Here is a 24,536-nt window from a genome sequence, read left to right on the forward strand (position 1 = left end):
AACACAATCATGGGCATCCAAGTCAATAGGTAATTTTGGGTATGAGAGAAATGTATCAGAACACACAGTGCATCAGAGCTGCGTATGAATCTGCATATCAGCAGACCAGTAGGGATGCTCATGTTGTCTACCAAGGAAAGTGTATACAATAGGCATATGAACTGCACCATGGAGCAATGGAAGATGGTGGCCTAGTCCGAAGAATCACATATTCATCATGTCAAGGACCAGGTGTGTATTTGTCACTTCTAAGAAAGAGATGGCATCAGGATGTACTATGAGAGGAAAGCTGACAGAGACAGAGTGAAGCTCTTGGCATACACACTGACACATTGTTTAAAGTTTATAAGACTGACAGGGAAAGCCAAGTACCGCCCTGTTATCTACATCAGTCAGATAGACTATGAATACATCAGTAATGTGCATACTCCATTACCACTCCATTCAAACTCCTCAGTGCAGTTGTGCAATGAAGAGGAATGGTGGATTCAGGACTGCCGTTCTAGTGATCATGGGAGTTACAGCAGTGGAGCCTCCAGCAATCAGACATTTATTACCTATCCCATGGACAGGTGAGAAATGTTAAATGCGGGTCAATTCCTTTACAGCATACCTCTGATCCCAGGACAAAATTTGTCCAGGGACCAAAGTAGGGGTAGAATATATTACCTAGTGGCATGTTTCTCCTAGTTCAGCGACTGGTTTGCTTCTTTCTTGGGCCTTCTTTTTATACTTCCAAGATGTCCATGGCGATTCTTAGATTTCCTGATCTGTATTGTGCACTGGTAGTGCATCAGTAAACTAAGACATTACACGCGACTCTGATTAGCCAGCACTACTCACGTAAGCAGCACTCACCAATCAAAGCAGCATGCATTGTTGGACTACAAATGCATAGTGTGCATCGAGTAGTGACAGCAGTGCCATGGCCATGTTGAAAGACTGAAGAGAAGCCCCAGCAGATTGGTGGCTGAACTTGGGAAAAAAAAAATGGTACAAGGTAATATAACTCTTGCCCTTCAGTCCCTAAAAATCTTGTCCCCTGGACCAGAGGGTTGCTTTATGGCTATGTCCATATGTAGTAGAATTTCTGCAGATGAAAATCTGCTGTGGACTGATCCATGTGTTACATGCGGATTTTGGCATGGAGTTCACCCCTTTCATTTGAAGAGGTGAAATCCGCATTGAAAATCCACAGTATAAATTGACATACAGTGCATTCAAACTTGATCCTGCAGGTCAATTGAGGCAATGGATTTTCTTCTCAGCATGTGGATGAGTTTTGTGAAATCTCATACATATTTCCTGTACTATAGAATGCTGTGGAATATCTACAGCCAATTCTGCTATGGAAATCAGCAGCATTTCTACAACATGTGAATATACCTTTAGGGCTTCCATAATAGTGCAAAATAGTTGCATAGGAGCATTCATAGACTAGCAATATGCTTACTAGCAGGATATCGGGACTGATGCTCTAGAGTCCGCAGGTACCCCCAAAAGTTCAGGTATTCAGGATTTCCTTAGTATTGCACAGGCCATGTAATTATCATCCGCTCCTCAGAAATTGCCACAGGTGTTCTCTCTAAAGGATATCCTCAAATCCTGACCTGTCGGGGGTTACTTAAGGACTGAAGTTGAGAAATACTGCTCTAGACCATCATATTTCTGAGCCCTGTAATACATATAATACTAAAAAAGACGCACTACCAGTTTGTGACAATTGTTTATAGATTGCTGTACGCAATGGCAGATTAGTAAGGCGGTTTGAGTATCTCAAAATTTCTTCAATAGTTCAGTATTAAAAAATTGGTTATTTCCAATTGTAGATATTATAGGAGATAAATCAGAAGCAAAAAAGCTTTTTTTTCTGGAATCAACAGTGAAGGATGTGTGAATAGCAGTACGGTTAATCCACTGATAGGCGATAGGTTCATGGTCTGTTAAGTCTATCAAGTTTCTTAGAAATTTGGTGGGTTCATATGACTTATTTCTTAGATGGCTTCCAGCAATCACATGATGTTATAAAAACAGGAGTTTATGACAAAGGTTTCCCAAGATCTCCAAAGTGCAGCAAAGAATTCATCCCAGGAGTCCTGTTACATTGTGGTCTTCCTTATCACACCAGCAGAAGGGAAATGTCCCACAGCATGGCTGTAACCAGGGCTTCCAAAGACTATAGAAGAAAGAGAGCTGCTGAGGCACCACACTGATTGTCTTCTGATGTTCTGTCACTGCCATCTTTATTCTGCGTAGTACGCCCTTATATTGAGGATCTACACGAGTGTCCAGAGGGCTGGATTCTGAAGGGTCAGCTAATAATTCAAATAATAATGGTGGATCATGGTGATGGACATGGTCTCCTTCACAAGCACAGAATCTCCTATTATAACAACCTACTGCACCTTCTGGGGAAAAGACTGGAGTAATATAGTGAGCTTTCCAAATAGCGCCACCTAGGAAGACAAAATATAAATGCTTTTCATTTTCTATATAGGATGTGTGGCAATTCTATGAAAGAGAAGGCATGATGCAGGTTCACACAACCACAGTATGCCCTAAAATCCATGGAGATGTTTCTTTTCAGCATCTAACTTACTGGCGTCATACAAGCATGAGATTAGGCAGGAGCATTTTATAGGTCCTAAATAGGAAAAGTAAAGGGGTCACAACTCGATTATTCAATGCTAATTGCAAAAGTAAGCGCACTCCTGTGTAATGCAACTTGCCGGTGTCGTACAAGCATGAAATTTGGCACGACCAATCTTTAGGTTCTAAATACAAAAAGTAAAGGGGTCACAACTTGATAATTCAATGTAAAGTGCAAAAGTATTGGCACCCCTATGTAATGCACCTAATCTAATTCTCTAACTTCCTGGTGTTGTACAAACATGAAATTTGGCATGAGCATTCTTTAGGCCCCAAGTAGTAAAAAGTAAATGGGTCACAACTGAAGTATTCAATGCCAAGTGCAAAAGTGCACCCCTAATCTACCTAATCTAATTCTCTAACTTCCTGGTGTCCTAGAAACTTGACATTTGGCGCAGCCATTCTATAGGTGCTAAATAGGAAAAATAAGGGGGTCACAGATTGATTATTCAATTTTTAAGTGCAAAAGTAAGTGACCCCCTATGTTATGTAACTATCTAGTGTTGTACAAGCGTGAAATTTGGCACAAGCATTCTTTAGGTCCTAAATAGGAAAAGTAAAGGGGGTCGCAGCTTAATTATTTAATTCTAAGTGCAAAAGTAAGTGACCCCTTATGTAATGTAACTAATAACATGCATCTAAACCTCAAACATGAAATTTGGCACAAGCAATTTTTAAAATCCTAAATAAGAAAAGTAAAGTGGTCGCAACTTCAATAACCAATTATAAGCGTGAAAAAATCAGCGATACATGAAATAGTTCATTTCTCAGAAACCTTAAAGCCTAGGGAAACTATTTGTAAACTGAGAAGAATCTAGCTCACCTCTGTGTATATACTGAGGACAATCTATCGCTCCTATATGTGTATATACAAAAAAAGAATCTAAGTCACCTCTGTGTATTTACTGAGCAGAAGAACGAACATGAACTGCAGGCATGGAGCATGCCTTTAAGGCTAAGAAGGGGCTGTAACCTCCAGTCTGGGGTTAATTTAAATAAAAAGGGGTGTTACCTTTAAGGGTAAAAAGGGAGGCAAGTGGGAGGGGGGTGCCACATTCTGCAGAGGGATATCAGTACATGCAGCCTGAGGAAAATCTAATGCTCCTCTATGTGTATACATATTGTATTACTTGGTCTTCTGAATTAGCCATCACTTCATAAAATTTTCCATGCAAACAGATAAACACCTGTACCAATTTAACTCTGGCAAAGCCGGGTGTGCAATAGTCGTAAACAAAAGAACCGACACAACTGTGCATAACAAAACTAACAAGCACAACGTAAATACAAAACTAAGGGAAATCCTTTACCTGCAAACCCCTACCCCCGGAGGGAGCCCTGTCTACTTGGTGGGCCGATCGCTTCCGAAAGGTGAGGACCTACAGCTCGTACCTAGGCCACTAATAATTCCCTACCAGGGAGCCCTAATATAAAAAGGGAACAGTACACCGTAACAATCAATGGTACCTTAGCTGAAGCAGCAACTACAACAAGGTAGAGGAGCTCCAGTGGCAGGCTGTGCTCCTCAGCAGCAATCCAGACAGCAACTGAAAATTGACCAGCACTGAGGTCAATTCTAGCATAGCTTATATAGGAGCAGGACCAATCAGAAACAGGTGAGGACTGACATCACTCATCCAACCACCACACCCCTCAGCTCCAGGAAAGGTAGAGACACTGCTAAACCCTGGTCTGACCTGAAAGCAAGGTGAAAACTTCAGAACTGCAAGACCGGGTATATCAGCTAGTCCTTAATAGTTCTCATTCAAGTAGGGGGATTCATGGTGCGCAGCATCACTGCAGTGCTACTTGCTTTTCTGTAAGATGCCATAAATGTAAAGCATTGACAGCCTACCATTTCATTTTCATGATGGCACTGGATGTTGATAGACATAACAATGACTACTATTGTTTATTTCATCTACCCAGCACCAACATTTTCAGTAGAGCTGTATACCTAAAGCTCTCATATCAGGTTTACCAAGCAGGTAGGTAGTAATATACATTGTGGAGGAGTTCTCTCGGCTCCAATTACACTACACCCACCCAATATGATTTTTTGGGTGGGTGAAACCAGAGAAAACCCATGTGGAATCAGCAGAACATAGAAAACCCATAGTGTTAAGGCTTCTTCACACGACCCTAATGGAGTGTGTTTTTGTGCTAAACACAGAGAATAAAAGCCATTAATTTCAATGGGTTTGTTCACATGAGCTGTTTTTGGGCATGCGGAAAAAGTAGTGTTCTTTTTTTCTGAGTTTTGCACAGTAAAGGCCCACATAGAAGACTGTGGATAAATATGCAAGGGAATGTGTGCAGCACTGTGCAAAGCCGCAGAAAAAAAACATCTGGACCTCATTAGGCTAATTAGCCTTTTAATCCATGGAAAGGTTGTGCGTGTGAACTATCCCTGCATGCACAAAACATACAGTACTATGTGCAAAAATCTATATCAAAAACCTTGCTAATGCATTGCACTTCAGCAAGCTTGTTTGCTTATATGGTCGTCTGAATAAGCCCTTAACCACAGTAAAACCATGCCATGGATTCCAGCACCTATGATAGTGAATGTTATACAGAGTACTTACTTTCTTTTTGATGCCAACGGACTGCATGTAGCTGAGTCCCACAGTAATGGAAAAGAAACTCATGTTCTGAGTGAAGTGCTTCTCTTGTGAGTAGCGGCATCAGATTCCTTCCATCAATTATTCTTTTGTAACCAAAAACAATAAGAAAAAAGTAGGAAAAAGTGTTTGCTTCAACTATACTTGACAATCTTCCCTCGCTCCCCCACCCAATTAACCCATTCCCGCTGCAGGGCGTAAGTTTACGTCCTGGGAGCGGGGTACTTCCTGCAACAGGGCGTAAACTTACGTCCTGGAGATAGCGCGGGATCACATATGATCCAGCGCTATCCCGCAGCGGGAGCCGGCTGTCAGTCACAGCCGGCGTCTCGCTGCAACAGCGGGGGGGCATCAGAGATGCGCCCGCCACTGTTAACCCCTTCCCTGCCGCGATCTAAGTAGATCGTGGCAGGGAAAGAGTTCACAGCGGGAGCGCGGCTCCCTCTGTGTCTCCGTCCGGAACTCGCGATGTCATCGCGAGAGCCCGGCCTGTCACCATGGCAACAGGACGCCAGACACTGGCGTCCTGTATTGCCTATGCCTGAGATCGCTGTATGAGCGATAAGGCATGGGAGAGCAGTAGCTCTGCCATGCCTTATGACAGCGATCATCAGGGCAGTGGTTAAAGTCCCTCAGAGGGACACAAACAGTGTAAAAAAAAAAGAAAGATTTAAAAAAGGAATTAAAAAAAAATGTAAAAAAAAGAGTAAAAAAAACATTTTTTATGCTTTTTCTCAGATTAGCATAAAAAAAGCTAAAAAAAAAAATAAAACCCCACATATTTGGTATTGTCGCGTCCGTAACGATGCGTACAATAAGGTGCACATGCTTTTGACTGTGCACGGAAAAAAACGCTAAAAAAAAAGCTAAAAAACTGAGGCAAAATGCTCATTTTTAGCGTTTTGCCTCACTAAAAACGCAATAAAAGTGATCAAAAAAGCCGTATGTACGCCAAAATGGTACCAGTAAAATCTACAGCTCATCTCGCAAAAAATAAGCCCTCATAGCGCTCTGTACATCAAAAAATAAAAAAGTTACGTGACTTTGAATGCAGCAATTTAGAATAGAAAAAAGATTTCCAAAAAAAAGGGTTTTTATTGCAGAAAAGTGGGAAAACCTAAAAAAAAAATGTTAGAATTTTGGTATCGTTGTAACCGTACCGGTCTGCAGAAAAAATGGAAAGTCTCATTTATGCTGCATGATTAACGGTGTAAAAAAAAAATAAAAAAATCTATGGCAGAATTGATGCGTTTTCTCTCTGTGCTATCATTAAAAAAAAAAAAAATTTTACAATATAGTCTATGTACCCAAAATTGGCATCGATAAAAACTACAGTTTGCCACGCAAAAAACAAGCCCTCATACGGCCGCGTCGACGGAAAAATAAAAAAGTTATGGCTTTTGATAAACGGAGAAGAAAATCCGCCAAAAATTGTTGCGTCCTTAAGCCCAAAATAGGCCATGTCATGAAGGGGTTAAACAAGGCTAAAGGCCCATTTAGACTCAATGATTATCACTAAATATTCTCTCAAAAGCTGTCTTTCCAGCGATAATCGTTGTGTCTAATGCATACTACATAAAAGAGGGGCCCCACTAACTGTGGGCCACTACACCTATAAGAACTTTATATTGGGTCTTCTAAAAATATAACTAATATTAAAAACGAATAACATTTTATACTATCTATGTGAGCAATTAAAAACCCAGAACCCCTATTGTCCAGTGTATAGCACAATAGAGTCAGGCAAACAGTATCATGTAGGAATGAATACCTACAGGTGTGTATAAATCATGGGGAGGTAGCACTCCCTTCACTACTACTATACCCTCTGACACCATAGGGTTAAAGCATTAGCAACCAAATAGGTCGGAAACATAGTATGGGCATCTGGTTTAAAAGAATCTTCCCTCGCTCCCCGACCCAATTAAACAAGGCTAAAGGCCCATTTAGACTCAACGATTATCACTAAATATTCTCTCAAAAGCTGTCTAAATGTGGGCATCTTTCAGTTTTCTGCCAAATGACGGTTTTAAATTCTGCTTGAAAACCATCATTTAGCAGAACAGCTGATAAGCAGGAGCACATACTGTGCTCTGCCAGGGGAGAGCTGATAACATTGCTTTGTCTCAGCTGTTCTCATCTGCCACAGGCAGATGAAAGTGAAAGTGATCAGGGAACAGTAGGTGGTGTGTTCCCTGATTACAGCTCCTGGTGGCTCACATGCTGCCACTTGGAACTAATAGGCATTAGTGCCAAGTAGTAGATTATGCGAAATGATGATCACTCAAAAGCCATCTTTTGAGCGATCATCTTTGCAGTGTAAATGCACCTTTAGAATACCCTTAAGTTAAAGATTAACTCCAACATCATAGCTGGAGTTAATCTTTAACTTAAGGGTATTCTTACATTGCAATATTACTCTTCTCCATTTGTCCCAAAATACTAAATTTAAGTTACCAATAAGTAGGGGGCAAATAGAAGAGAGAATGGCTGCAGGATGAGACTACACAACGTTTGGTGGCTGGAGACATATAGGTTTGCATAGGAGCCGTAGAAAGATTAGGAAATTTGTAATGAATGCTATTTGTAAAGTTACTTCAGCTTTCATTCCAAATACATAAAAAGCATTTCGCTAGGATGTGTTAAACCTCCTGATCAATGGGGTCCAACTCTGTTTCAGCCCTGCAGCCTACTCTCAGCAGTTTTCAATATCATTGAGGGTATTATGACAACTCAATAGCAGTGAAAGCTATGGATGCAACAGGAAAAATCTAAAGACATAAAAAGATCTCATAACACAAACCTGTCTTTAGGCAATTCACCACCCCCCAGGTGGACCACGGTCGGATAGATATCCATTAGACTTGTAGGTTCATCAATTTTTACATCAGCAGGAATAATGCCAGGCCACCGGACTATCCCTGGCACTCGAATACCGCCTTCCCAGCCACCCATACCTTTTCCTCCTGGAATTTTATATCATAAGAACATATTGAAATTCCCCGTATGAATGTAATTTATTAAAGGATGCTCATTTTATGCAGTGTTTATGAGGGATATTAAAATAGAACTAATAGAATGTATTATAAATCAAATTGTGCACAATACCATTTGTGTCTGACTGCCCTTGGACCAGGACAATTTCCTATCAGGCAAGACAGTGTTAGGCCGGTTTCATATCTGCGTTGGAATCTCTGGAAATCCTGCCGGAGATCCAACTCAAAATACCGGAAGAAAAAGTGCTATCTAAAAGCAAAGCAGCTAAGCAGAAACTGAACATTATAGTCAATGGTATCCATTCAGTGCTATTCAGTTCTGTCTTGAGATGTTCAGCCATGGGGATTCCCCTTTGCTCCTCCCTGAACAGAGCAGATAAGCGGAACCCTAGGTGCAGGTGTGAAACTAGCTGTAGCCATGTATGAGCAATACACTTTCTATTAGTATGTACATAAATATGCTCATCTCTGTGGGAAGAGGCGAACAGTACCAAATAGACACGGTGCTCAACTGAGAGCTTCTGCCCCTTCATTTCAGAGATTGATTGGAGTCTCTACATCAGAGGCGTAACTTGAAGCTTCTGCCCCCCAATGCAAAATCTGAAACAGGGGCTCCAACTATAATGGTTTATTCATAGTACGCGGCTCCCTATATGGAGAGGAGAGCCCATATGGGCCCCCTATGGCTCCTGGGCCCAGGTGCAGCCGCATCCACTACAGTTACACCAGTGCTCCACATCCATCAACAATTAAAACTTCTATTATGACACTAGGACAGTTGTTAATACAATTATAGCTAGTATAATATCACTCTATGAACTTGTTTCTCACCTCTATATATCCCATTCCATCCTCCAGTTTGGACTGATCAGAGGCAAAATAGATCATTGTGTTGTTCTTTAGTCCTGCATTATCAATAGCATTAACGACTGAACCTGGAAAACAAGATTCAGTGATCAAATTATGAGCCACTAAATAATTAATTTGTTTATACTGCTTATAAAATGTGGAATCATATACTATACACGATAAGTACACCTATAGGTAACAAATGGCATACATTTGAAACAGTATATAAGACAGTTTTCTACCCATTTTCCTCTCCTGAATGGCTAAAAGGCTTGTAAAATTAGTTCATATTACATCATTACTAATATATAAAACCACCATATTTATGACTTACCAACCATAAAGTCCATTTCTTGCACATTATCCCCATAAAGTCCATGCTTGCTTTTTCCAATAAATGCATTTGTGGTTATCAGTGGTGTGTGAACATGGAGAAAAGAGACGAAGAGCAGAAAAGGAGTTTCCTTATTTCTTAAAATAAAGAAACAATTACAATAATTAAACTAATAGAAGAAAACCTAAAAAAAATTCTAACCTCAAATTTTCAATAAAGAACAATAACATGATAATAATAGTAACATAGTAACTCAGTGTGTAAGGCTGAAAAAAAGACATATCCATCTAGCTAGGCCTAATATTTTCCCACCCCCCTTCCCCAATGTTAATCCAGAGGAAGGTAAAAGGCCCCGATGAGGTAGAAGCCAATTTTCCTCATTTTAGTGAAAAAATTCCTTCCCAATTCCAATCTGGTAATCAGAATAATCCCCAGGTCACTGACCCTTCTGAAGTACTCAGTAACGTGTAAAATTGTTACACCCCTGAAAGAGCATGCAGGCCTCTTTTAAACTCTTTTGGTGAGACCACCACCATTTCCTCAGTTCCATAGTCTCACTGCTCTTACAGTAAAGAACCACCTCCTGTGTTGCTGATGAAACCTTATTTCCTCTAGACGTAGGGGATGCCCGCTTGTCACAGTCTTGGGTATAAACAGATCATCGGAAAGATCTCTGTATTGTCCCCTGATATATTTATACATAGCTATTAGGTCGCCCTTCAGACGTTTTTTTCTAAACTAAATAATCCTAATTTTGATAATCTCACGCTGAATCCATTTATTATTTTAGTTGCTGCCTTTGTACCCGCTCAAGCTCTGATATCTCCTTCTTGAGTATCGGTGCCCTAAGCTGTGTTAAATATTCCATTTGTAGTCTGACCCATGACTTGTAAAGAGGAAGAACAATGCTTTTGTCATGTGCCCCTAGACCTCTTTCAATGCACCCCATGACCTATTTGTCTTGGCAGCAGCTGCCTGACACTGGTTACTTTAATTACATTTACAGTTAACTAAAATCCCCAAGTTCTTTTCCATATCAGTGTTATCCAATGGTTTCCCATTCAGTATGTAGTGGTAATGAAAAAAGTTTGGTACCGTGTTAGCCAGTAGAGCTGAATGTGATTGTTCCCAGCAAGAGAAACCAAGTAATCCTGTAGATTTGATACCTTTTAATGGCTAACAAAAATACATGTTAATGCGAGCTTCCGAACCAACACAGGGTTCTTCTTCATGCTTAAATTAAATAGATCTGAAGAGGTATATTTATATACACATACTTATGACAAGGCACAGATATGGATGTGATTAACTTGCACCTAAAAGAATACTATCACAGAAATACAAACATTTTTAAGAAGCCACTGCTAAGGGAGGGAAGGTTTTATGGTTCCTGAGTAAAGCCTCATTTACACGGGATGGCTGTCGGGCAAATGATGCCTGACACTCATCCCTGCATGTACTCACTCCCATGCTGCTGCACAGGAGGGAGTATTGTGGGCTCACAGTGGGGTGGCTGGAGGAGATTACTCTCCTCGCTCTCCCCTGCCCCTCTCCTTTACTCTCCTCGCTCTCCCCTGCCCCTCTCCTTTACTCTCCTCGCTCTCCCCTGCCCCTCTCCTTTACTCTCCTCGCTCTCCCCTGCCCCTCTCCTTTAACTTTAACAGCAGCCGTTCAATACTGAATGGCTGCTGTTTACCCTGAACTTTCATAGTTCAGGATTTTAAGCTGCATAAAGTACACATCATTAGGTAAAATAATTTAAATCGGGGTGTGCGCACAACGAAAACATGCTTGTGTGCATAAAAAGTACAGTAACATACGCTTATTACCAAGCTAAAAAGGCACATACATACGCAGCACTGAGTCTTGTGCGAAAACGCATGTGTTGTGTGTGAAGTTGTCTTTTTTGGTGTCTTTCTAGAAAGAAGTACTCATGTAGTACAATGCCTTTAAAATTCTAGGATTAACCCTTTGCAATCCAATTTTGGATTCAGGATTTCCTAGGGGGCCTTCTCTTTCTGCCGTTATACAATGGCACCATCTGCTGGCTAGAGCCAGTACTGCGGTATGGGACATGCTGGAGAGGCCCCCCGACAACAGAGCAACCATTAACATACAGTAAGAATACCCTGCTGAACGTCTTCTGACATCGGAGCAGTACAGCCTTCAATCAGAATGTCTTCAGACGTCAAACAGTGGATTGGAAAGGGTTAAGGGCTTCTTTACATAAACGTGTTTGCACAGGTATTTGCACGCGTAAAATTTGTGAAACCTAAACACAGAGAATAGAACCCATTGATTTCAATGGGTTCGTTCTCATATATGCATTTTGCGCGCGCATGTAAAAGAATAGGACAGGCTTTATTTTCCTGCGTTTTGTGCAGCAAAAGCCCCATGGAAGTCTATGGGAGGTGCAAAAATATGCAAGGGGGAGGGGTGTGTCGTATATTAGTGCAAAATACGCACCTAATAGCCCATTGAAATCAATTGGGATGTGTAAGTTTGCAGAAAATATGTAGAAAACCTGCCTATATGCTGCGTATTTACGCACCACCTTAATGTGATTTTATGCATTCTTTTTTATATGCTGTGTATTTACGTATGCAAAGAGACTGCCAATAGGCAGAAAAACACAGGGCAACAGCGTATTTTGGCAAGTGAATGTGCTGCTTATTCACGGACTGAAATACGCATACGCCCATGTGCGTGCACCCTAATGTTTTTTTCTGAAATACAGCAGTGTTCCAGAATAAAGCACATACCGAATGGGAATATCTCAGGGGCGTAGCGGGGCTGATGCCCAGGTCGCTGTTTTGATGTAGGTCATGGGGTTTGCGCCATCTGCAGCTGTACGTTGTTTCAGCCACTGTCGGAGAGGAAGGGAGACACGAACAGTTCTCCTTACTCCCCTCTGTTGTCCACAGTGATTGGTGGGGCAGCAGCTGTCATCTCCTGCTCCACCAATCGTAACCAAGTATAGAGGCTAGAAGCCCTATGCGTTAGCGGGAAAGGCTGCAGCAGGAAGCACGGTGGCCCTCCCAGGACGTAGGTCCAGCCCTTCCTCTTCGCTCTGGTATTTTGCCTGTAATTTGGTAACGGCTGCAGCTCTGAGCTCCGGATGGTCTGGAGGAGAAAGACGGAGGCTGCAAACCAGGAGGATACAAGCTAACTGTTACATATTACCCTCCTCTTATGCTCTTTAACCCCTTAAGGACATGGCATATTTTGGGCTTAAGGACGTAATGATTTGGCGGATTTTTATCTCCATTTCTCAAAAGCCATAACATTATTTTTCTGTCGACACGGCCGTATAGGGGCTTGTTTTTTGCGTGGCAAACTGTAGTTTTTATTTGTGTCCTTTTTGGTTACAGAGACTATATTTTTTTTATGATAGCAGGGAGAGAAAATGTATCAATTCTGCCATAGATTTTTTTTTTTAAGCGTTAATTATGCAGCATAAATGACACACTACATTTTTTCTGCGGGTCAGTACGATTACAGCAATACCAAAATTCTTATGTTTTTTTAGGTTTTTCCACTTTTCTGAATCGCTGCATTCAAAGTCCTATAACTTTTTTTTTTTCCATGGACGGAGCTCTGTGAGGGTTAATTTTTTGCAAGACGAGCTGTAGTTTTTATTGGTACAATTTTGGGTAACATACGGCTTTTTTGATCACTTTTGTGTTTTTGGGGGCAAAATGCGAAGTTTTTTAGCGTTTTTTTTTGTTTGTTTTTTTTTTTACACTTTTTGCCATGCGGGATAAAAAGAATGTTCAACTTATTGTACGCATTATGGACACAAGGATACCAAATATGTAGGATTTTATTTATTTATGCTAATATGAGAAAAAGCACAAAAAAGTTTTTTTTTTTACATTTTTATTTTTTGTACATTACTTTTTTCTTTTTTACACAATTTGTGTCTCTTGGGGGGGGGGACTTACATCATAGCACCTATGCTCGCTATGATAAAGGCATTGCAGGACTTCTATAGGAGCTGCCAAAGAAGAAGGTGGGAGGGAGTTTAGCAGAGGCTCCGCACCTTGCTGGCTGCCAGCAAGAGGAGGGGCTGTGATGGGGCGGGAGATTAGCACACTAGTTCCTGCCTCACCCCGCCCTCTCCCATTGCTGACAGTCAGCAAGGGGCGGTGAGGGGGCAGAGCTAAACTCTCTACCCCTACCCAGCGGTATACCGGGTGCGGTGTATACTTGCCGCACCTGGGCGGTCTAAATGGGTGCATAAACAGAAGATGCAGACGTGACTTAGTCACGGCTGCCTCATGTTCTTGCGATTTTTGGTTGCGCTGCAGCTGTGGCGCAGCTGGCAAATCGCAGTGCTCATGTGAAGGAGCCCTTAAAACTGACTTCACTGGCCAGCAAGGGATGAAAAGTCAATCACGTCTAAAGCCCTGTCTTTTACAAATGAACACATATACCTCTGCAATTGGGTTCCAAAGTCATCCCACAGCATATTCTAATCAGCAGAGTCATCTAGACATGATGCCAAATACTGTACAGCATTTTGTTGTAGATTAAAAGCCAAGCTAACATACCTGTCAATGAAGTGTAGCACCTCCCTCAGCATTTGAGATGCCATTTCTTCGACATTCATTGGTTGCTCAATGATTTCATGATTTCTCATTATTATGCAGTTCCAGTAATGTACAAAACCATATTTCAAGTACCATGTGATAAAAAATAAAATGACAAACAGTGCGCTGTAGAAAATGATCTTCCAGTTGATGGCGACCATATTACTGTATCTGGCAATCACTAACGTCATCACAGCAAAAGCCATAATCTGAGTAAGAAGTGTCAGTTGTGCTCGAAAAGGGACATCCATTTCTGGCAACTTTCCGGGCTGGCACTCATTGATGAGGGTAAACGGCATACCGTAGAAATAATGAAAGCCATGGTTAAGAGGATGATGGCAATGATCATTAAGAGATTCATAATTCATCCCAAGATGCCATTTGCCTGATGATGAAAAAGATACAGCAGTTAAAGCATAGGACATGGTTATAGGGAAATAACTTGTTTCAGAGACTTAATAAGGAGTATATTGAGGGACTGTCCAGAGTCTGTGGGGATAAAATATACAGTATTACAGAGTTTCCTAAAGTGAATGCATCATGCATTTATCTGCAGTTGTATTAGCATACATATTTATACATTTTAACTACAATTAGTAAAATTAAATAGAAGAAAAATGTTTGCGTTATTTTTCTAGCTTTGCTTTATTTCCCAAACCTATCTGGAGAAAAGATACAGCTTCTTAGGCTATGTTTATAGTAGTATTTTTTTGGACTGATCAAGTTTTATTAACCCCTTAATGACATGGCCTATTTTGGGCTTAAGGAAGCAACGATTTTTGCCGGATTTTCTTCTCCATTTTTCAAAAGTCTTAACTTTTTTATTTTTTGTCGATGCGGCCATATAAGGGCTTGTTTTTTGCGTGGCAAACTGTAGTTTTTTTATCGGTGCCACTTTTGGGTACATTGACTATATTGTAAAACTTTTATTTTTTTTTTTATGATAGCAGGGACAGAAAACGCATCAATTCTGACATAGATTTTTTTTTTTTTTTTTTACAGCGTTAATCATGCAGCATAAATTACACAATCAATTTTTTCTGCAGGTCGCTACGATTACAACAATACCAAAATTCTTACTTTTTTTTGGTTTTTCCACTTTTCTGCAATAGAACCCCTTTTTTTGGAAATCTTTTTTTTTTCTAAATCGCTGCATTCAAAGTCCTGTAACTTTTTAATTTTTTTTTTATGTACAACTCCGCCAATGCAATGCAATAGTGCTAATGACTGAGCCACCATGCTTGTTCTTGCTTTTTTTCCCTGGAGGAGGAGGAGAACAAAAAACACAAAGAGAACATATAAAGTCCATACCGATGATGTCTTTTGTCACATTTGTGCTTAGAACCCCAGCACAGCAAGGAAACTGCTAATGACTAAGCCACAATGATTTTTCTTTATCTTTCTCCTCTTTCCTCCTCAGGAGGAGAAGAAGTGAAAAAGAAGGAACGAAGAGAAGGAGAATGAGAATATCTTCGCAGGAGAGAGAAGGAAGAAGCTTTATGGCTCAGCAGCTTGCACTAGGTTCATGTCTGACTGTGGACAATACCCGCATAGAGGTTGTATGTTCTCACTGTGTTTTCTCCTCTAAAGCATGGTAGCACAATAATTAGCACTGCCCCCTTGCAGTACTGGAATTGTAGGTTCAAATCAAAGGGTGATGGCTGTAAGGAGTTCTTCAAAGTTGATGTTGCTCTTGTTGAGATTTGAACCTAGGACCCCAGCTAACCGTTGAATCACATTCATTGAAGATACATAAACAAAGCTGGAAATGAATAATGGATTGTCTTCAAGCTCCATGCACCTCCCATTGACTACTATGCAATAAAAAAGGATCCATCTGTATTTTATTTCCAAAACTGGAAATAAAAGCACAGCACTCTATTTTGTTTTTCACATTGGATCAAAAGTACAGAGACAGAAAATACAGAAATGGATTTAAACTTAATACTCTCTGCTTCAATACATTTATAACAGCATGAAAACACTAGTGTGATCAAACGCTTACAGAACATTGTCTATGTGAATAATGTTGCTATCTTGATGTAATTAATAGAGATGAGCGAGCACCCAAATGCTCGGGTCCGTGTTATTAGAGTCGAGCTTTTCGTAAAATTCGAGAGCTCTACTCGAGTAACGGACCCCATTGACTACAATGGGAGACTCGAGCATTTTTGTATGTGGGACGCCGGGTCCCAAGCTTTTTTTTTTTTTTTTTCTTGGTTCGTGTCTCCCTCTCTCTCCTTAACTCTCTCCCTACCTCCCTATTATCGACTTAAAACGATAATATGCACAAATTTTCCGCATAAAAAGGAATGTCCGACATAGGAGCCTCTAGGCTACAGATTCGTGCCTGCATAAACGTAAATATAAATGTGTGAATTTTGGGAGGGAAATACGGCATGTCAGGATGACTCGGAAAAAAGGAATTTTCGGTAAGAAATTCACTCCTTTTCCCCGGCGTCATCCTGACGGCATACCTGGAGTATACCAGATTATCTCTTTAGGGAGGGACCACTGCTTGCAAGACCTTTCTCCTGAACGAGAGATCGGAGGAGAGGTCCGTATTCAGCCTGTAATGTTTAGCGAACGTGTGCAGGTTGGACCATGTGGCTGCCTTGCAAATTTGGTCCGGCGTCGCCATAGCCCTCTCTGCCCAGGAGCAGGATACTGCCTGGTTGAATGGGCCTTGAGTCCTTCCGGGATAGGTCTGTTGCAGGAAGAGTAGGCCTGCTGGATGGTGGATTTTATCCAGCGGCTAAAGGACCTCCTAGAAGCTGCTCTTCCTCTGCCCGGCCCCTGAAATTGAACAAAAAGACAGTCAGCCTTCCTAAAGGATGATGTCTGCTCTAAGTAGCATAGAATGGCTATGGTAATATCTTTCCCTATCATTTTTGGGATTTTGACAGAAAGATGGGAGAATAATTTCTTGCTGTCTGTGGAATTTTGAGGCTACCTTCGGAATAAAAAAGGGGTCTGTTTTTAGTATGACCTTATCGTCCTGGACTAGTAGGTAAGGTGTCTTACAAGATTGGGCCTGGAGCTCGCTTACACGCCTCGCTGTTGTGATAGCTACCAGGAACACGGTTTTAAAGGTGAGGAACCTAATTGGTATCTAATCGATGGGCTCGAAGGGGTCTTTGCAGAGATTTTGGAGAACTAGGTTTAGGTCCCATAGGGGGGGACCATACTACGGCTAACTGGCCTCATTCTTTCTGCCACTTTCATTAACCTGCGGATCAGTCTATGATCCGCTAAGGGTTGGTCTAGAATGTCCGAGAGTGCTGATACCTGTACTTTCAGGGTTCCTGGTCTCAGGTTTTTATCTAGACCCTCCTGGAGGAAGTCCAAAATCTCCGCCACCGAAGTGTCGAGATTGGAGACTTCCAGCCCCCTGCTGGAGGAGAATTTTTTCCAGATTTTGTTATAAATAGCTGAGGTCACAGGTTTGCGAGACTGGCGTAGAGTCGCAATAACTCTGGGAGGATAGACCTTGTCTTAGTAGCGTCTGTTCCTCAATATCCAAACTGCAAGGTTCAGTCTCTCTAAGTTGGGGCACAAAACTGGGCCCTGCGTTAGGAGATCCCTCCTGGATGGAAGCGGATTAGCTCCGTGATGCCGAGTCTTAGGAGTACTGGAATCCATGCCCTTTTTCCCCCAATATGGGGCGATTAGGATCAGCGTGATATGGCTTTGCTGGACCTTCTGAAGAACTCTCGAGATCAGAAGTATGGGGGGGAGGGGGGGAGAAGGCTTACGCCAGACTGAAGTCCCAACTCTGGGAAAAGGCGTCTAACCCCTTGGCCCTGTCCCCCGGATCTAGGGAAGAGTAGGCGGAGCATTTTGAATTTTTGCTGCTCACGAACAGGTCCACCTGTGGGTTGCCCCAGGTTTCTGTAATAAGACGAAATTCCTCTTGATTCAGAGACCATTCCCCGGGGTCTAGGCGTCTTCAACTGAGAAAGTCAGCTGTCTGGTTCTGGGACCCTTTGAGATGGACCGCTGTCAGGGACTGTACCGTGGTCTCGGCCCATCGGAAGATCCGGGCTGTTAATTTCAGCAGGTGAAAATTTCTGGTGCCTCCCTGGTGGCGAATAAGTGAAATGGCGGTCACATTAATCGGAGAAGATCTTAACATGTCTCTTCTTTAGGATATCCTGAGCCCTGTGAAGTGCCTCCCAGATGGCCCTAAGTTCTCTGAAATTTTAGGTCTGGGCACGCAACGTCGGACCCCATTCGCCCTGGAGCAGGCGCTGCCCCACTTGCGCTCCCCAGCCAGACTGGCTTGCGTCGGTGACTACAGAGATGAAGGGCTCTGCCACCCATGGGGACTCTGCTTCTAGATTGTCTGTTGACTGCCACCAGCAGAGGGACTGTAAGACCGATGATGACATGGGCATCCTGATGTCCAGGGAGGTTGTTGCCCCATCCCAGTTGCCCAGGATGGCTCTCTGTAGCGTTCTTGAGTGCGCCTAGGCCCAAAGGAATAATGCCGATACAAGAGGTCATGAGGCCCAGGAGCCTCATTGCGCCCCTAATTGTTATTTGTTTCTTCTGGCCGCATTTCTGTGCTGCCAGTCTAAGGCTTTCCTGCCTGGGTGGAGGCAAAGACAAGGTCTGCGACACAGAGTCTATCTGTACCCCCAGGAAGGTTTTCCGCGTCTCGGGGAAAAGACTAGACTTAGGGAAGTTAACTATCCACCCCAGTCTTTGAAACAGGGAGATGACTCGGCTGGTATCCTCTTTGAGGATCTTCGGCGAGGAAGCAATTACAAGGAAATCGTGCAGGTATGGGATGATATTTAAGCCTGCTACATGGAGATGCTCCACCATCTCTGCCACTATTTTAGAAAATATTCTGGGTGCCGTAGAAATGCCGAAAGGTAGGCACTGGAATTGAAAATGGCGTTCACAGCTTCCTATCCTGATGGCTAACCGCAGGTACTTGTGATGTACTGGCAGGATTGGGACGTGGTAGTACGCAGAGTTACTGCTGACCTGACGGTTTCCATTTTAAACCTTTTGTAGGTAATAAATTTGTTCAGGCCCTTCAGATTAAGGATCATCTGGAAACTGCCGTTTGGTTTTTGATCAAGAATAGAGGTGAGTAGAATCCCAGGCCCTGGTCTACTGTGGGGAACCGAACTACCGCCCCCATTTGCAGCAGCTTAGAAATTTCGTTTTTAAAGATATCCTGTAAGGCAGGGGATTGCGTGGGGGTGACTGAAGAAATTAGGGGGCCGGGTGAAGAATTCTATTCTGTACCCCTGGGCTATGAGCTGCAGGACCCACGAGTTATCTGTAATCTCCTGCCATTCCCGGGAAAAATTCAGTAGTCTGCCCCCCACCTGGTACTCCTCTACGGGGGTAGTGGTTGTTTTTGTCTTACCCCTGCCTCCTTTGGGGTAAGACCAGCGCCCCATCTTTCCTTTGCCCCGATATGGCTTGAAGGATGGCTGATGTTTGTGGGGAAATCCCGTTCTCGCCTGGTCCGGAAAACTGTGGGTCTTGTCGGTAGCCTTTTTAAGGATCTCCTCCAAGTCCGCGCCAAAGATATGCTGGCCATGAAAAGGAATGTTACACAGCCTTCCTTTGGATGCCGTATCTGCCTTCCACGTTTTCAGCCAGAGCGCCCGCCTGGCCATGTTAGACAATGCGGCGCTTCTGGCCGCCAGCCTCATAGATTCGGCAGATGTGTCTGCCAGGAAGCCTGTTGCTGATCTTAGTAGAGGCATGCATTCCAGTAACGCATCTCTAGGGGCCTTCTGTTTGATCTGGTCGTCGAGTTCACCTAACCAGAGGAACATTGATGTTGCCACAGAAGTCGCTGCGATATTGGACTCCAGCGTATAGGCCGTTGTTTGCTAGGCCCGTTTCATCAAGGCGTCTACCCTGTTGTCCATCGGGTCTTTAAGGTGAGAGGAGTCCTCAAACGGTAGGGCTGTCTTTTTGGCCATTCTGGCTACCTGTGCATCCACCTTAGGAACATCCTCGTAGATGCTCACATCTTCCTCCGCGAAACGGAGTCTCTCTTTATACTCGCGGGACAAATAGAGGTGTTTGTCTGCGCAAGGCCATTCATCCGTGATCACTTTTTTCGGGGTATCATTTACCGGAAAGATGATGCGGTTCCTTGGTTTGAGCCCGCCGAACATGTCGTCCTGTACGGACCTTGGCTCAACAACATCCTCGGCCTTCATAGTATCCCTGACTGCTTTGATCAGGTCATCCAGGTCCTCAGATGAGAAATAGTATTTTTTATTCTCATCCTTGGCGTCAGGGGGACGGTCAAAGAGTTCACCATCTGACAGGTCGCCCAGGGATTGTTCAGACTCTGAGCTCGTTAGTGGTATGTGGCTAGACCTTTTAGCGGCCCTTCTTTCCCGCTGAGCTGGGGGGAGACTGGAAATCAATGCCCGGACCTCCTCTCTAACCAGGGATCTAATATCTTCCCTAAATGCAGCCTGTTCATCCGTAAGGATCTTGGAGGTACAATCAGGGCATAGCGGCTTTTTATACGCCTCGTCCAGTTTTTTAAGACACAGGGCGCATTTCCTGTGTCTTTTCTTAAGGTCCTGTTTAGACCGGGTGGATTCCCTGTCCTGCAAAGATATATGCATGCACATAAGGGAAAAAAACCCCACACAATGCTAAATCCCTAAGCATATTATCTCTGCAACAAGTCACACTTAGTTTGCAGGGCTTTCATCTCTGATTCCTTTGTAGTCATGATGCCAGCTAGCGTAGACAGAACCAGATAGACAGATTAATCCTTCACTGAAGGTGTGCTGTCAGTAGAAGCTTGCCGGGGGGGGGGGGGTCTCCATTTTTAAATCTCCCGCCACTTCCGGGCTCTGCCGACGGCGTCTGACGTCACCGGCTCCGCCCCCCCGATGTCGCGTCGGCATGCCTGGAGGAGAGAGGCATCTGAGCCTGTGGTCTGCCGCTCTCCCTGGCTGAAAAATGCTGCATGGAGCTCTGGAGGAGGAAGGAGGGGACTCAAGGACCTCTGGTCCGCCGCTCCGACGGTGAACCCCGGGCGGTCAGACCTATGGCCCGCCGTACTCCTGGACCGCGCTGACATCCGAAGGGAGATGAGAAGAGAAGCAGCCCTGTGGACCGTCAGCCCTACTGTCAGCCTGCTTGGAAGAGAGGGGAGGGGGGGGGGGAAGGAAGCAGCCCTGTGGACCGTCCCCCAGCTGTCATCCTGCGGCTCCCTGGAGGGAGCTCCTCTTGCATGTCCCTGTAGGGACAGGAAGCACTGGAGAATGGGAGGAGCCTTTTAAAGTCTCTTGCTTCCTGTCCCTACAAGGTCATGGTGCAACCTCCAGGTATGCCGTCAGGATGACGCCGGGGAAAAACTGGGGCGGGGTTGAACACACATTGATGCTCGTTCGAGTAACTAGCACCATCGAGTATGCTAATAATCGAACGAACATCAAGCTCGACAGAGTATGTTCGCTCAACTCTAGTAATTAACCCATCAGCAGTACAATAAGGCCGCCTGCAGACAGCCGGGTCGGATCCCGACCCCCTTCAGGGTCCAGTGCGGCGCTCACCTCTCCCGCGGCTCTTTGATGTGCCGGCCAGCCAGCGCATGCGCAGAGCAAAGCCGGCGGCCCAGGAGTGACATTTCTATAGATGTATGCCGCGATTTGTTTTCCACGTGTAATTTCACGCGGACAAATTGTGGCCGTCTGCATAGGATTGCGCATTGTATCCCGCCGCAGAATTTCCGCCCGTGTGCAGTAGGCCTAAACCTGTAAAATAATCTGCGGCATTCCAACAATATGAGATGACTCTGCTCATTCTGTCCTAATCTTTAAAGTAAGGCCTCATTCAGAGAAGCGCTATTTAAGCTCATGAGAAGTGCACTGTTCGATAGGTACTAGTGGAGCTAGTTTGACATGATTGATTGTTAGACGTGCTAAATTAGCGCATCTAACAAAGATAGAACATGCGTGGCTACAATTCCCGCATCTAAGGTCTGTGCTGCGTGAAACGATAGGACCTGTCCTATCTTTGGTGCGGGCTGCACAGACGCTGTAGAGGTATTTTTTCATCTTTCTCATTTGCATACATTTCCTAGAGGAGAGTAGACACTTTTGGCTGTTCTCCTTAAGGAGACACGACACTGCTTCTGACCCACGTCATTGGCCTCTCACAGACTAAGCCAGAAGTCTGCGCACACTGATGAGGGGCAATCACCTTGAAACAGTCTGTCTGTGCATGGTTTTCTGGCTTAGTTTCCTATTCCCAATCATTGATTAGACTTGTTATAAAGTCACTTTAATAAAAACATTTAAATATCAAACTCTTTTCTACATGACAAAGTGTAAGCTGGTAATATATTTGTTGTATTACAATGACATTATGAATATGAATGTTCAATAAAAGGCAATAACACTTTTTCATGAGAATTATTCCATATAACTTATCTAATCCAGCTTGGATACATACATTCCAAACTTCTCCCCATATAAATTTCCTCAGGTGATATATCGGGAAAAGGGGCGGTGGCAGAAAGAAGGAAAAAGATGTTTTCCTTAACCGTCCAGTTCAAATATCTTGCTATTACTTGCTTGGGCCATTGGGTTTTTGCATCTGGAGGAGTTCAATTCTATACAGGTGTTATCAATGGGCATGTCTGGAGATAGAGCTTTAGGGAGCTCCTCTATCAGGAGAGTAAGCAAGTCACAGCCCATTATGTTCTCTGGGATACCTATGAAGCGCAAGTTGTTTCTGTGGTCTCGATTCTCCAAATCCTCAAGTTTTTCCCCAGTTCCTGACATCTGGTAATGGACTGTTCCAAGTTGGAGACTGAGATCTGGTGAGAACTCGCTTTATTTTCTAGTTCTTTAATTTTTGCGGCATTGTGGTGATAAGTGAGAGGATAGAGGTGTGAAGCACCTCCAAACGTTTGTCAAACACCGGCATGAGGAATTTGGACATTTCTTGTGTCACTGTGGCAGCTTGTAGTGTGTCTGAGGTTGATCAATGAGATGGGCTGTGTCTTGGAGAGCCATACGGCGATCCTTGTTCCATTTCCTGAATATGATACTTTAAGAGATTGTCTTCTGGGATTGATTGTGTGAGCACTGGAGTGGGTTTGTCCTTTTTATCCTGATTGCTCTTATGTTGCGGCATGGTGGAAGCAAGTGTGTTTTCTGATATGGGGAGGCGCAAGGGTTATGGAGAAGATTGGGGATACTGCTTAGGTATCTGTCTATGACCCTTTGCCCCGAGCACCGGGGGTGGATCACAGGAGTCTCTTTAGCCTGTTGCCAGATAGTGAGCTGTCTAGACCAGTGGTTCTCAACCTTTTTCAGCCAAGCGCCCCCCTTAGGTATTAACAGATTAGCATTAGTTGTGAAAACATGTCTCTAAAAATTACCAAATAAGTATTTTAGTCAGCTATACTTACCTGCTAAAATGTAGATGCTAAATATTTAAAAACAGATTAATTGTGGATACAATAATACATAGGTTTTATTGCAGAAGATAATTTTTTTTTGGGGGGGGGGGGAAGCAAGCAATAATACATCTTTATCATTCAATAAAAAATGTACAACTTATAAAGAAAGTGAAAGATATACCTTAATCCTTAATGATCAGAAGACTAAGTGAAATGCAAGAACAATTAAATTCAACTAATAATGTTTGCCACGATCAATCTGTTTCATTAATGGTTGCCTTGAGCCTGATAAGCGGCCACCAATTTTGCGATATCTGGTTCTATCTTCGTCAACCGTAGTCTCAAGTTGCACCTTACACATATCTGAAGTTTGTTTCTTGCTGTGGTCAGGAGCTGCTGAACTGCGCTGAAGCCCCTCTCCACTAAGATGGAAAAGCTAACACGAGCAATTTAACTTCCTGCCTCAGGATAGGATAAGAATTCTTCACTTTCACCCAAAACCATTCATAGAGACATTGTTACAAAAGTGCTTGGGCTTTGCTATGGTGTTTCAAGTCGATCAACTGCTCTTGTAATCTGGGATGAAATTCTCCTGTGTCTTCTGTAAACGGTTTGAGTACCCCCGTTGGTATTTCAAGCATACATAGATCATGAAACCTAGCTTGCATGTCTTCTTTGGCTTGTTTGAGGTATGAGCAAAAAAAATGTCTAAGTTTGGATCTTGTTAGGTCTGGCAGTCGTGGGCATAATGCTCTGAATCGGATTGCCTTTTTTCCAGCACTGTCATGGTTAAACTGGTTCTGCCTCTTCCACCCAGCTGCAGATTGTTGGTTATCTCTTCAACACTATATAGAGGCCTCAGACCTAACAGCCCCTGCTGCAGTGTTGGTGTATGAGCTCATATATGCACTTGTCCGGTTTGTTCCTGTGTTTGCAGTTTATCATTTGTCTTCAGTTTGCTCTCGTACTTCCATCCTGATCCTGAACTTGCTCACTCCTTGATTCTGCAGATGGCATGGGGTTATCCAACTTCTTGGCTTCCTGGTGATCAGTCCTGTCAGGGTTAATCAGCGCCTTAGT

General features: G+C 43.3%; 2 protein-coding genes and 1 pseudogene across 3 annotated transcripts in view; all 3 read right to left on the reverse strand.

The window, feature by feature from the left end:
• Positions 1-24,536, reverse strand: part of LOC136625585 (arylsulfatase H-like) — a 381,691-nt gene that overhangs the window by 324,047 nt on the left and 33,108 nt on the right. The window lies entirely within an intron of this gene.
• The window catches only part of LOC136625584 (arylsulfatase H-like), a 111,757-nt gene that overhangs the window by 68,721 nt on the left and 18,500 nt on the right, over positions 1-24,536 (reverse strand). The gene's annotated exons all lie outside the window — the stretch shown is intronic.
• LOC136626513 (arylsulfatase H-like) overlaps positions 1,764-24,536 on the reverse strand; it is a 41,257-nt pseudogene continuing 18,484 nt past the window's right edge.

This window comes from Eleutherodactylus coqui, chromosome 4 (assembly GCF_035609145.1).
Source record: "Eleutherodactylus coqui strain aEleCoq1 chromosome 4, aEleCoq1.hap1, whole genome shotgun sequence".
Taxonomy (NCBI): Eukaryota; Metazoa; Chordata; class Amphibia; order Anura; family Eleutherodactylidae; genus Eleutherodactylus; species Eleutherodactylus coqui.